Source organism: Chrysochloris asiatica, unplaced genomic scaffold (assembly GCF_000296735.1).
Source record: "Chrysochloris asiatica unplaced genomic scaffold, ChrAsi1.0 scaffold00044, whole genome shotgun sequence".
Lineage (NCBI taxonomy): Eukaryota > Metazoa > Chordata > Mammalia > Afrosoricida > Chrysochloridae > Chrysochloris > Chrysochloris asiatica.
Window position 1 is genome coordinate 2148108 of NW_006408562.1, and position 14886 is coordinate 2162993.

The 14886-nt window shown below is 38.8% G+C and overlaps 1 pseudogene; it reads left to right on the forward strand.

The window, feature by feature from the left end:
- Positions 1-1314, forward strand: part of LOC102834421 — a 2333-nt pseudogene extending 1019 nt beyond the window's left edge.
- The last annotated feature ends 13572 nt before the right edge of the window (positions 1315-14886 follow it).

A 14886-nucleotide genomic window follows, 5' to 3' on the forward strand; every position in this document is an offset into this window, starting at 1 on the left:
CAGTGATGCCTGAAATGGAGCCAGAGATGATGATGTGGAGCTATGGAGCAGCTGGAGACTCTAGACCCAGAGAGGGAAAGTGACTTTGTGCTGAAAATCTGGGGGGCACAGGAAAAGGATTGCATGGAGGGGATTGTAAACATTGCAATGAGATGATATACGATAGAATGAATGTAAAACTAATGTTCTCCCATGTATACTATCACATAATTCACAATAAATCATTTAAGAAAAAAAAACAAAAAAACCTTGCTTCCTTGAACCCAGAGTCCTCCCTGCTCATCATTGCTTCAAATACCTTTACCACTCAGGAGACCATCACAAATGCAGAGACAGCAAAGGAGTGGTTCCTCATGTCAGCAAAGGATCCTTTTGTGGTTGCGAAGCACTTTGTTGCTCTGTCTACCAACATGACCAAAGTGAAGGAGTTTGGAATTGACCTTCAAAACATGTTTGAGTTCTGGGATTGGGTTGGAGTAAGGTACTCGCTGTGGTCAGCCATCGGACTTTCCATTGCTTTGCACGTGGGTTTTGACAACTTTGAGCAGCTGCTTTCGGGGGCTCAATGGATGGACCAGCACTTCCATATCATGCCCCTGGAGAAGAACGCCCCAGTCCTGCTGGCTCTTCTGGGTATCTGGTCCATCAACTGCTTTGGCTGTGAAACACAGGCCAGGCTGTCCTATGACCAGTACCTGTACCGTTTTGCTGCATACTTCCAACAGGGTGATATGGAGTCCAATGGGAAGTACATCATCAAGTCTGACATCCATGTGGAATACAGACAGGCCCCATCTTGTGGAAAGAGTCAGGGACCAATGGCCAGCATGCCTTCTACCAGCTTATCCACCAAGGTATCAAGATAATAAAAAATCCCAGTCCAGACCCAGCACCCTATAGGAAGGGACTGCATCACAGGATCCTTCTGCCAACTTCTTAGCCCAGACTGAAGCCCTGATGAAGAGGAAAAATAACAGAAGAGGCCTGGAAAGAGCTCCAGGCCACAGGGAAGAGTCCAGAGGACTTAGAGAAGCTATTGACGGACAAGGTCTTTGAAGAAAATTGCCCAACCAATTCCATTGTGTTCACCAAGCTCACGCCGTTCATCCTTGGATCGCTGATCGCCATGTATGGCACAAGATCTTCGTTCATGGCGTCATCTGGGAAATCAACAGCTTTGACCAGTGGGGAGTGGAGCTGGGTAAGCAGCTGGCTAAGAAGATTGAACCTGAGCTGGAGGGCAACGCGCCGGTGACCTCTCATGACTCTTCCACCAATGGGCTCTTCAACTTCATCAAGCAACAGAAAGCGTGAGACCAGAAGCCAATAAACTCCTGCTCAGCAGCAACCCCTGTTGTGATTGGTCCTTCTTGTCCATACTGCCACAGTCTGTACTGCATGGCCCTGCCCCAGCCTGCCCAGAGCACCCTCGGGTTATGGGCTTAGACCACAGTTCCTTGTGGGAAGCTGGTCTGGAACCACCACGCCCCTCTCTCTCCATGGCCATCAGCCCTCTGTTTTGCAATTGATTGGAGTGTTTCAGTGCAGCTGATTTTTTTCAGACCCATGTCCACACTGTTCACATCACAAGTAGAAAAATAAACATGCCACCAAGGAGAAAAAAACAAAAACAAAAACCACAGCCATCCATATGGATTACATCTCAATGTAAAAAAAACAAAAGTCTTCACCACTGGACCAATAAACAACATTCTTATCAACAGAGAAAAGATTGATGTTGTCGAGGACTTCATTCTTCTTGGGTCAACTATCAACACTCATGGAAGCTGCAGTCAAGAGATCAAACGACATATTACATTAGGCAAATCTGCTGCACAAGACAATTTTAAGGGGTTGAAGAGCAAAGATGTCAGCTTGAGAACTAAGGCATGCCGGACCCAAGCCATGGTATTTTCAATAAGCTCATATGCATATGAAAGCTGGACAGTGAATAATGTCCAGTCTTTGAGTTACAGTGTTGGAGGATAATATTGAAAGTATCATGGGCTGCCAAAGGAACCAATAGATCAGTTTTAAGAGAAGTGCAGCCAGAGTGCTCCTTAGAACCAAGATGGCCAAACTTTGTCTCTCATACTTTGGATATATTGTGGGGAGGGACCAGTCGCTAGAGAAGGATATCATGTTTGGTAAGATGGAGGGTCAGAGAAAAAGAGGAAAACCCTCAATGAGATGGATTTGCCAAGTGGCAGCATCGATGATCTCAAGCATGGCAACAGTAGTGAGGTTGGCCCAGGATTGGGCAATGTCTCATTCTGCTGTGCATAAGTCACTATGGGTCAGTACCAACTTGGTGACACCTAACAACAACAACATGGTAACCACAAGAGTGGTTTTGGGGTGGGGAGTACAGTTCGGGTGTTGGGTAGGGCAAAATAAGAAAGGTGAGGAGGTAGAAGAACAAGATAGATAGGAGATATTGAGACTGGTTTACATGCCTTAAGTGGGACCGAGGTAAATAGTGATGCATGCTCAACCTTGGAACAACAGGGCTCTGTGATACAGGAATCTAGGCATAGTTTGAAGAGAGGAAATAATGCTAAAATGCTTGACTGTCTTATGAATATTGGTTTCCCTTGCCTACTATTGTAAAATGGACACTTGAGTAGGATAGGAAGGAATGTTGGGAAACATGATTACAGAAAACGTATAAGCCCATATTCAGTCTATAACTGATTGAGATACCTAAAAGAGGTTCTAGAACTTGCCAAGTGAAATAGGCCTCTTTCAAAGCTTTTGTAGATTATAGTACCTTAGGTGGAATCTTGAGTCTCATCCAGAACCTTATGAGGTGGGACATTCCCATTAGCAAGGACAAGCAGACCTGCTGGGAACAGTTAGAGCAACAGAAGATATATCTTCAAAGAAATATCATCAGGAAAAATCCAAAATAAAAGTGTCAGCATGACTGGATACTACAAGAATAAGCAAGCTGTTCGCCAGGAAGCCATCAAGGCAAGTAATCAAGTTCCTTCAGGAAAAATACCCCTCTAAGACTGAAACTCAAAGGGAACACAAAAACAGGCATGCAAGCTTGCTGGCAATCACATTGGTGTACTGGTAAGTGGAAGAGGGGGAAAACTAGCAATGAAAAAATGGGCTGAGTTCAACCACAGTCCATTGACTCCTATTGACCTGGATATGAAAGAGAGAATAGGAAGGGCTGGTTGGTCCAATGTATGGTGAGACCTGGGGACACTTGAGCCCATGGATAAGGACATAGCCACAGAGGGCTAGAGCTGAGAGTGAAGCATCCAGCTAATATGAAGGGAGGGGTGATGCACAAGAACACTCAAACTTGCAGACAGTACCCATTTTTCCTAGCCTCCATGGCTTGATAATCAGAACTCGATTAGAGAAAGATTACAAAAATAATAATAAAACATTTTTTTCTTTAGATAAAGGAAACAAGGATAAATTGCTACAAAATGATGAACATGACCTATACTCATGGAGGTAGTAACTCTAAATACCAACAGAGAGGGAAGAGGAAGGTGTCTTCACATCAAATATCAATGCTATCCCCTCTGTCCACAGAATAGATAGGAATGGGCAACTTAGACATTGGCTACCAAAAATGAGGAAGCAATAAATGCACGAAGTGACTGGCTTACAAAGTTTCAAGAGGTAGTTTAGTTTTAAAATATGGGGGCGAAAGAAAGAGTCCCCACTGAATAGTTTTCATCTTATCTAGATGGGTCTGGTGAAAAGAGATGAGGATAAGATTCATATGATTCAATAGTGATTAATTGTTATCATGACTAATTGGGGCTGTCACAATTATGAAGGTAGAAGTTTTGTAACAAAAACAAGGGACTGATTAATCTTACAGTTCGGCAACAGAGGTCCCTAGGACCATCAAGGGAGAAGAGCACAAGCAGAATGCGGGACTTTATCCAGAGAAGCAGCGATGCCAGAGACGGTAGCAGAGATGGGGTCTTGGAGAGGAGGAGTGGTTGAGGACTCTAGATCCATGGGAAAAGGGGGATGAAGAGCTGATGCCCCTGAGACAGACTTGCAGAACGTGCCCTTTAGAGATGTAAATGTTATATATGCCTGAGCAGTCTTTTGTTGTTGTTGTTGGTTTGTTTGTTTTTAAAAAGAAAGCTAAAATGAATAGAGAGAAACACCGTTAACTAATGGTACATGGAGGGGATTATAATCATTGTAATGAAACAAGGTGTATGATTTGTTCAATGTAAAACTGATTATCTGCCCTGTAAACATTCACTCAATCCACAATGTTGTTGTTGTTAAGTGCCATCGAGTCGGGTCCGACCCATAGCGACCCTGTACAGGGTTTCCGAGGGTGTAAATCCTTACGGGAGTAGAAAGCCTCATCTTTCTCCCGCAGAGCAGCTGGTAGTTTCGAACCGCTGACCTTAAGGTTCGCAGCCCAATTCATAACCACTACGCTAAAAAAAAGATGATTATATCTTTCTCCCAATTCACAATAAAAAGTTAAAGACTGCTACACACACACACAAACAATTGTACATTTCTAACAGATCATTTTAAAAAAAAAAGAGAGAGAGAGAGAGAGAGAAAGAAATATAACTCAAAGATAACCTAGGAATCAGTGAGCTGAAATAGACTGATACTGGTTATTCTGAATTAGACAGTTATTTTGTTTACTATAGTGTGAATGACAAATTGAACAATGTTAGTGTTCTATTCATCAACTAAAAGAGCATTTCAAGATCTATCTTTAAGTGCAATGTTGCCTTTGATAAGATAGCATCCATATGCCTATAAAGAAGATCTGAGCCCTGGTGTGGTGCTTTAAGATAAGCACTAGGCTTCTAGCCATAAGGTCTGCAGTTCAAATTGCCCAGGAGCTCTCATAAACCCTATGAAGTGTTGCTATTATTCAGAATCCACACAGTAACAATTGAAAGGAAGACTAGTTTATACCACTGTTATTCAAATTTCCACACAAACCATTAAAGTCAATGATGAAGAAATTGATGAATTCTATCAACCATTTGAGCCTGAAATTGATCAAGCATAAAATCAATATGCATTGATAATCACTGGGGATTGGAATACACAAAAGCTTGAAATCAAGTGGAAAGATGGATAGTTAGTTAGAAGATACGGCTTTGGCTATATGATGCTGGAGATATAATGATAGAATTTTGAAAACAATTTACTCATTAAAAATACCTTTTTTTCCAAAATACAAACAGTGACTATACCATGTGGACTTCAACAGATGAAATACACAGGAATCAAAATCACTACATTTGTGGGACGAGGTGGTGAAGAAGTGCAATTATATCAACCTAAAGAAATCCAGGAGCAACTGTGGAACATGCCATCAATTGCTAAAATTCAAATTAGGCCTGAAGGTAACGAACCAATCAACCCCATGAAAGCCAAGATATGACATTGAGTATATCCCATCTCAAGAACTGATTTGACACATTAGACACTAAAGACAAAGAAACAGTGGAGTTATGGGATGATATTGAGAACTTCCTTTTTAATAGAGCAGAAGAGACTCTGTGATATGTTTTTCAAGGTACAGAAGCTAAAGTGACTTGATGAAGTCAAGAAGATAAAGAAATAATGAAGTGTAAGAGCTGAATAGAAAATTACAAAAGACAGCTAAAGAAGTTAAAGCAAAGCATTATAATTGAACATGCAAAAACCTGGAGTTAGAAAACCAAAAGGAAAAACATGCTCAGTATTTCTTACACTTAAAGGGCAGGATATATCTAAGCCTTGACTTGAAATATGGAAGAACACTATGGAAAAAGTATTGAATGATGCTGGAAGCATCATAAGAATACAGAAGAAATACACAGTGTCACTGAACCAAAATGAATTGGTTGATGTTCAACCATATCAAGAGGTGGCATAGGAACAAGAACTGAAAATATTGAAGGAAGAATTCATAGCTGCACCAAAGGTAATAACAAAAAACAAGGATATAGGAATAAGCAGAATATAAATTAAAATGATTCAACAAACTGAAAGCACTGGAGATACTTAATTTTCTATGCCAAGAAATTTGAAAGACAACTGATTGGAAGAGAGCCATATTTTTACCTGTTTCAATGAAAGGTGACCCAACAAAATACATAAATCATCTCAAAGTATCGTTAATATCACACACAACAAATTTTTGTTGTTTGCAGCTACAGCAGTACATTGACAACACTGAGTTGCCAGAAATTCAAACTGGATTCAGAAGAGGATGTGGAAACATGGCTATTACTGTTTTTGCCAGATGAGTCTTGGCTGAAATCAGAGATTTCGATAATGATATTTACTATGCAAAGGCAAAGGTATAGATGTTTAGGTTCAAAACCAGAAAGGAGTATCCTTCTGCAGTTATGGTTTCCAAGAAACCAAAATATCAACCAGGAGTCAGTCTGAGAGACATTAGTTTAATACAGTAAAGAAAAGACAGTTGACAGACAAGGAAATTTACAGACTGGGATGAGAATAGCAGCTGTTTCCAATGGTTGCTGTCAGGAGAGTCGACTGCATGCTGGGGGGTAAGGATGGGGGTCGTGGGTTACTTTTATACTATGTGGTAAACAAGCCTCATATTCCAGGGAAGAAGGGAGGGGTGTGGTATGAGAAGAGTCTTATCTCCAGCCAAGACTTAGGGGGAAAACAGAAACCCAGTTCAGTGCCAGCTGCCTGTTACACCTTAGAAGATAAGTAGCTAATTCATGGTAACACAGTTTCAGTGTGCAGGGTTAGGAATATATGATAGAGGGGGAGAAAGGCGGAATAACAGGGCATTTCTTCTGTGTTGACATTAATGTGGCCATTTTGGAACTTCAACTTTTGTCATTTCAGTGGATCATAACAAATTATGGATAACATGTGAAGGATGCTAATTGCACAAATGAGAGACCTATGCACAAAACAAGAGGCAGTTTTTAGAACAAAACAAGGGGATAGTGAATAATGGTTTAAAATCAGGAAATGTGTTTGTAAGGATTATATCCTTATTCATTAGACTGTATAGATGTTTACGTTCAAAACCAGAAAGATTCTGGAAGCTATGCCACTGGTCTTTTAAATACTATCACTGTCACCTATGGTGGACAGGTTTCAGATGAGCTTCCAGATGAAGACAGATTAGGAAGAAGGAGTGATGAAATACTTCCAAATATTTAGTAACTGAAAACCTTATGAATAGCAGAAAAACACTATCAGATATAGTGCAAGAAAATGAGGCCCCCAGATTGGAAGGCACTCAAAATGTGACTGTCAAGAGCTGCCTCCTCATAGTAGAGTTGAATATAATGACACGAATGGAGTAAAGCCTATGGGATTTAAGCACATTCATTTGCTGGTGGGGCACAACTCAAAGTGAAGAGAAACAGCTGTAAATATTCATTAATAATCAGAACATGGAATGTATGAAGTTTAAATTTAGGACAATTAGATACTGTAAAAAATGGAACACATAAACATCGATATCTTAGGCATTAGTGAGCTGAAATGGACTGTTATTGGCCATTTTGAATCTGACAACCACATGGTTTTCTATGGTGGGAATGAAAAATTAAAGAGGAATGGTGTTGTATTCATTGTAAAAAAAAAAAAAAAAGAGCATATCCTATCTGTGATAGGATAATATCCAGAAGCCTATAAGAGAGACCAGTTAATACCACTATTATTCAAATTTATGTACCAACCACTAAAGCCAGTGATGATGAAATTGAAGAATTCTACCAACTTCTTCAATCTGAAATTGATCAAACATGCAATCAAGATGTATTGATCATTACTGGTGATTGGAATGCAAAGGTTAGAAATAATGAGGAAGGGTACTAGTTGGAAAATATGGTCTTGGTGATAGAAATGATGCTGGAAATCAAATGATAGAATTCTGCAATATCAATGATTTGTAAGAGATGACTATACACGTGGAATTCCCCAGATGGAATACATAAAAACCAAATTGACTACATCTTCAGAAAGAGATGATGGAAAAGCTCCATATCATCAGTCAAAACCAGGCCAGGGGCAGATTGTGGAACAGACCATCAATTGCTCATATGCAAATTCAAACTGAAGCTGAAGAATATGAAAACAAGTGCACCAGAGCCATAACATGACCTTGAATATATCCCACCTGAATTAACAGATCATCTAAAGAACAGATTTGATACATTAAACACTAAAGACTGAAGACCAGAAGGGTTGTGGGATGAAATCAAGAACATCATACGTGTAGAAAGCAAAAAGTTAATAAGAAGACAGGAAAGCAGGAAAAGGTCAAAATGGATGTCAGAAGAGACACTGAAACTTGCTCTCTAGTGTAGAAATGCTAAAGCAAATGCAAGAAATGAGGAGGTCCAAGAACTGATCAGAAAATTTCAAAGGTCAGCTCGAGAAGTTAAAGCCAAATATTACAACAAAATGTACAAAGATCTGGAGTCAGAAAACCAAAAAGGAAGAACATGCTCAGCATTTCTCAAGCTGGGGGAACTGAAGAAAAAATTCAAGTCTCGACTTTTGTTAGTGAAGGATGCTTTGGGTAATTTATTGAATGATGCAGAAGGCATCAAAAGAAGATAGAATGAATACACAGAGTCATTGTACAAAAGAAAATGAGTGATGTTCAACCATTTCAAGAGGTAGCATATGATCAAGAGCCAGTGATACTGAAGGAAGAAATCCAAGGCGCATTGAAGGAATTGGCAAAGAACAAGGCTCCAGGAACTGATGGACTAAAAATTGAAATCTTTCAAGAAAGTGAGGCAACACACTCATCTATGCCAAGCAATTTGGAAGACAACTATCTGGCTGACTGATTCGAAGAGATCCATATTTTTGCCCATTCCAAAGAGCAGTGACCCAATGGAAAGTGGAAATCATTGGGCAATCTCTTTGATATCCCATGCAAGTAACGTTTTACTAAAAGTAATGCCAAAATGGCTACAAGCATACATTAACAGAGAACTTCCAGAGGTTCCAGCCGGATTCAGAAGAGGCTGTGGAACGAGGAATGAGGTCTGATGGATCTTGGCTGAAAGCAGAGAATATCAGAAAGATGTTTACATGTGCTTTATTGACTATGCAAAGGCTTTTGATTATGCAGATCATACTAAGCTGTGGACAACATTGTGAGTATTCTGGAACACTTAATTGTGCTCATGAGGAATCTGTATCTGGACCAAGAGGTAGTTATTCTCACAGAACATGGGAACACTGAATGGCTTCAAATTAAGAAAGGTGTGCAACAGGGTTGTGTTCTTTCATCATATTTATGCAACCTGCATGCTGAGCAAATAGTCTGAAAAGCTGGGTTATTTGAAGAAAAACATGACATCAGGATTAGAGAAAGGCTCATTGACAACCTGTGATATTCATATGATACAACCTTGCTTGCTGTAGTGAAGAAGACTTAAAATATGTACTGATTAAGATCAGAGAGCACAGCTTTTGGTTTGAATTGCATCTCACTGTAAAGAAAACAAAAATCCTCACCACTGGACCGAAGAACAACATTCTTATCAACGGAGAAAAGTTTGAAGTTGTCAATGACTTCATTCTTCTTGGATCAACTGTCAACAGTCTTGGAAGCATCAGTCAAGAAATTAAATGACGTATTACATTAGGTAATTCTGCTGCACAACATCTTTGTAAGGTGTTGAAGAGCAAGATGTCAGCTTGAGGACTAAGGTGTACCTGACCCAAGCCATGGTATTTTCAATCACCTAATATGCATGCGAAAGCCGGACAGTGAATAAGGAAGACCGTAGAAGAATTGATGCTTTTGAATTATGGTGTTGGAGGAGATTATTGAAAGTGCCATGGGCTGCCAAAAGAACCGTCAGATCTGTGTTGGAAGATGTGCAACCAGAGTGCTCCTTGGAGGCTAGGATGGCCACACTTGTTTTCTCCTACTTTGGTCATATTGTTTGAAGGGACCAGTCATTGGAGAAGGATATCATGTTTTGTAGGGTGGAGGGTCAGAGAAAAAGAGGAAGACCCCCAGCGAGATGGATTGACCAAGTGGCAGCATCAATGGGCTCAAGCAAGGCAACAGTAGTGAGGTTGGCCCAGGATCGGGCAGTGTTTTGTTCTGCTGTGCATAAGGTCACTATGAGTCGGTACTGACTCGATGGCATCTAACAACAACAATGACATCTTTATTCGATCTGTCTGCTGAGAAACTAATTCGATAAGCTGAATTATTTGAAGTACAGCATGGCATCAGAATTGGAGTAAGCGTCATTAACAACCTGTGATATGCAGATGACACAAAGTGAAAAGGACTTCAGTATTTACTGACAATGATCAATGGGTGTAGCCTTCAGCACAGATTGTAAATCAATGTAAAGACAACTAAAACCATCACAATGGACCAAAAAATAATATCTTGATTAAAGGAGAAATGGATGAAATCAATAAAAATTTCATTTTATTGTATCCATAATCAACACTCCTGGAAACAGTTAAAAAATTAATAATAATAATGAAGAATTTACTTAGAAAATCTGCTGCTCAAGACTTGTTTAAAATGTTAAAGAATTAAGATGTGAATTTGAAGACTAATGTATATCTGACCCAAGCCATGGCATTTTCAATTGCCTCATATGCATGTGGAAACACAGTGACTCTATAGGATAAGCACTGGACTGTGAATCAAAATGTTAGTGGTTTCAACATTAGGGGAAAAGCTTATTGGTCCTGCAAAGATTTACAACCTCCGAAATGCTATACAGTGTGAATCAGAACCAACTGGACAACACTTAACATATGCATGAGACAGTTGGACAATGAATAAGGAAAACCAGGGAAGAATTGAGGCATTTGCATTATGGTGTTGGACAAGAATATTGGAAGTATCATGGACTACCACAAGAATAAACTAATCTAACTTGCAAGTTACACCTTATATATACCCCTTATAAACAAGGACGGGGAGTCTTTTTTTCTCATACTTGGATATGTTGTCAGGAAGGACCAGTTCCTGGCAAAGGACATCATGGTTGATAAAGTGGAGGTCAATGAAAAAGAGAAAGGCTCCTAATGACATGTATTGGCACAGGGGTAGCAACACAACAACAATAATGAGAATGGTGAGTGAACTGGCAGTGTTTCATTCTCTTTGACGTAGAGTTGCTTTTGTTGTTGTTGTTATGTGCCATGGAGTCTGTTCCGACTCATAGCCACCCTGTACAGAGTTTCCGAGGCTGTAAATCTATACGGGAGTAAAAAGCCTCATCTTTCTCTCACGGAACAGCTGATAGTTTCGAACTGCTGACCTTGCAGTTCACAGCCCGATTCGTAAACACTATGCTATGAGTAGAGTGAAATAAACACATAACAATAACTTGATATTTCATCAGTTATTTTGTTTCCCATGTTTACTACATTATTAAATGATAAAAAGTCTTTCCTTGACTCTAATATTTTGAATATGCTTCCCAACGTCATTGGTAATAATTATAACAGCATGGAAAATAAACATTGTTCAAATGATCAGTATTGGCTCACCACGAAATAATGTGCTTATGTACAAGGTTTGTATTATACAGTAGTGGAAACTTCAGAGCTTAAAGTAGATCACCTGGTGTGGTACTGTAGGATCAACACTAGACTGAACCACAAGCTTGGCTGTTCAAACTTACTAGCTGTTTCTTGGAAACCCTATAAAGAGTCACTACGAGTGGGACCTGACTGGACAGCACTTAAGAGCAACAACAACAAATTTATTTATGGGTCTCAATTGGTAATCAATTTAGACTAAGGGTTTCTTTATTTTGGTATTGTTTATTTGTTGTTGTTACGTGCCATAGAGTTGCTTATGACTCATAGTGACCTTATGTACAACAGAATGAAGCCACCTGGTCCTGTGCCATCCTCACATTTGCTGCTACACTTGAGACCATTATCACTGCCACAGTGCCAATCTATCTGGATAGGGGTCTCCCTTTTTCATTCTGTCCCTTTACTTTACCAAGCATGATGTCCTTCTCTAAGGGCTAGTCCCTTCTGATAATATGTCCAAACTATGAAAGATGAAGTCTGGATGCACTTCTTTTAACACAGATTTGTTTGTTTTTCTAGCAGTCCATGCTACCTTAAATATTCATCTACAACACCATAACTCAAATGCATAAATCCTTATATGATTTTCCTTTTTCATTGTCCAACTTTCAGATTAATATGAGCCTATTTAGAATACTATGGCTTGGTTCAGGTGCCCTTTAGTCCTTAAACTGAAATATTCATTCTTGAACAATTTAAAGATGTAGCAGATTTACCTAATGCTATATGTCACTTGATTTCTTGACTGCTGCTTCCGTGAGTGTTGATGGTGAATCCAAGCAAAGGGAAGTCTTTTACAACTTCAATCTTTCCTCCATTTATCATAATGTTAGATATTGGTTCACTTGCGAGGATTTCTGTATTCTTTATATTAGGTGCAATCCATAATGATGGCTGCAGTCTTTATCAGTAAGATGTAACATTCTCTTGCTTTCAACAAACAAGGTTGCATCATCTGCATAAATCACAGCTTGTTAACGAGCCTTCTTGTAATTCTAATGCCCCATTCTTCTCCAGAATTTTAAACTTCTCAGATTATTTTCTCAGCATACAGACTGAATAAGTATGGTGAAATAATACAACCCTGGAACACACCTTTACTGATTTTAAACCATTCAGTGTATCCTTGTTCTGATCAAATGTCTGCCTATTGTTTTATGTAATGTTCTCAATAGCACAATTAAATATACCAGAATATTCATTTTTCCATGTTGGCCATAGCTTGTCATGATCTACATAGTTACAACCCTTTGCATATTCAATAAAGCACAGGTAAACATCTTTCTGATATTCTCTCTTTTAGCTAATATCCAGCTAATGGCAGTAGTGTTATCCCTTGTTCCTTGTCCTCATTTGAATCCAGCTTGTACATCCAGCAGGTCCCTGTAAATGTACTGTTGCAGTCATTTTTTAATCATCTCTGGCAAAATTTTGCTTTCATGTGCTACTAATGATATTGTCCAATGATTTCCATATTCTGCTAGGTCACTTCTCTTTGTAATGAACACAAATACTGTTCTCTTTCAATCAGTTGTCCAGGTAGCAATCTTCCAGATTTCCTGGCATAGATGAATGAGTACTTCCAGTGCGGAATCTGTTTGTTGAAGGATTTCAATTTGTGTTTCATCAATCCCTAAGCCCTTGGTTCTTTGCCAATGCCTTCAGTGCATCTGTAAATTCTTCCTTTAGTACCATTTGTTTTTGATCATATGCCACTTCTTGAAATGGTTGAGCATCAACCATTTCTATTTGGTACAGTGATTCTGTGTATTCTCCCCCATATTTTCATGTTTTCTGTATTATTCAATATTTTGCCTAAAGAATCATTCAGTATTGCAAGTTGAGTCTTGAATTGTTCCATCAGATCTTTCAGCTTGAGAAATTCTGAGCATGACCTTCCTTTTTGGTTTTCTAATTACAGAAAATTTCACATTTCCTTATGATATTTGATTTTGTCTTCTTGAGCTGCCCTTTGAAATGTTCTGTTCATGCATTCCATTTCATTTTTGGTAACTTCCAATTTGTCTAGATTCATATTTCATATGTTCCATGTTCCAATTATCAATGGATGTTTCCAGTTGTTTCTCTTCATTTTGATTTTGTTCCATCAGCAAATGAAGGTCCCAAATTCTTTATTCCATTTTCACCATCATGGCCAACTCTACTTTGAGGAAGCATCTCTTCTCCAGTTGTATTTTGAATGCTATCCAACCTTAAGGGCCTATTTCCCAGCATTCTGTCTGACAATATCCTGGTGCTATTTATCATATTTTAATATTCCCTGTCCTGATGCTATCTGACATTATTTTACTGCTACTCATAAGGTTTTAAGTAGCTAAACATTCAGAAGTCATCTGCCTCTCCCCTTCTTCTAACCCTGTGGTAATCTGGGATCTCAGCTGAATCTGTCCACCATTAATGACATTGCTGGCATTCAACATGCCAGTGGAACAGCTTTCAGCATCTTAGCTACACACAAGCCAGCACAGTGTGACACACTGTTTGGTATTGTTTGGTTTTGTGGTATTTAGCATCTTGGAGATATGAATAAAATAGGTGATTGTATGGGCTCTCTCTCAGAGGTTTGGTCCGCAGATAAATAATACAAAGGGAATCTGCAAATTAAAATTGAACACTATATAAAGTGCCGTGAAGACAGAATTATGTTATGACTGTGTTGATGCAGTGTAAAAAGGACAAACTTTGCCCATTTCAAAACTCAGATACCTTCAGAACAATGAGAATGGGTAGGTATAAAGTGTCTCATCTGTCTCTATGATGTTTGTATTTCTTCAAGAGCACTGACATTTGGCAAACTTTAGTGTGGACACTTTGGTTACTAGGATATCAGGAGTGGTTAGGCAATGGCCTTTCATGTCTTCAAATAAAAAAATAATAAAACAGAGGTAAAGGGTACAAAAATTTGAGAAGGCAGATTAATAGATTATATTATAAATTCCTATATATTCTAAGATATAACAATAAAAATGAGGGTCATTAGAGTCTATCTTTTTAAAGTTAAGTGATAACAATTTGTGAAGTTTAGAAAGTTATTAATATAAGATTTTTAGCACACCCACACTATTATGCCTTTGGAAGACATGTGTTACATTTATAATAAATATAACTACTCCCATTTAATAAATTAAGAAACTATGGCCAAAACCTGTAATTATTTTTTGATGGTTAGATTCTAAATGCCAGTAGGATAATTCTATTGCTCTCCCGTATCCATGTAATACCGAGGTGCAGGTTTAAATGATCTGTTACTCTGAGGTAATATAAAATGATTTTTTTTTTTTTTTTATTCCTGGGAGGGATTAGTAAAGTTCTTAA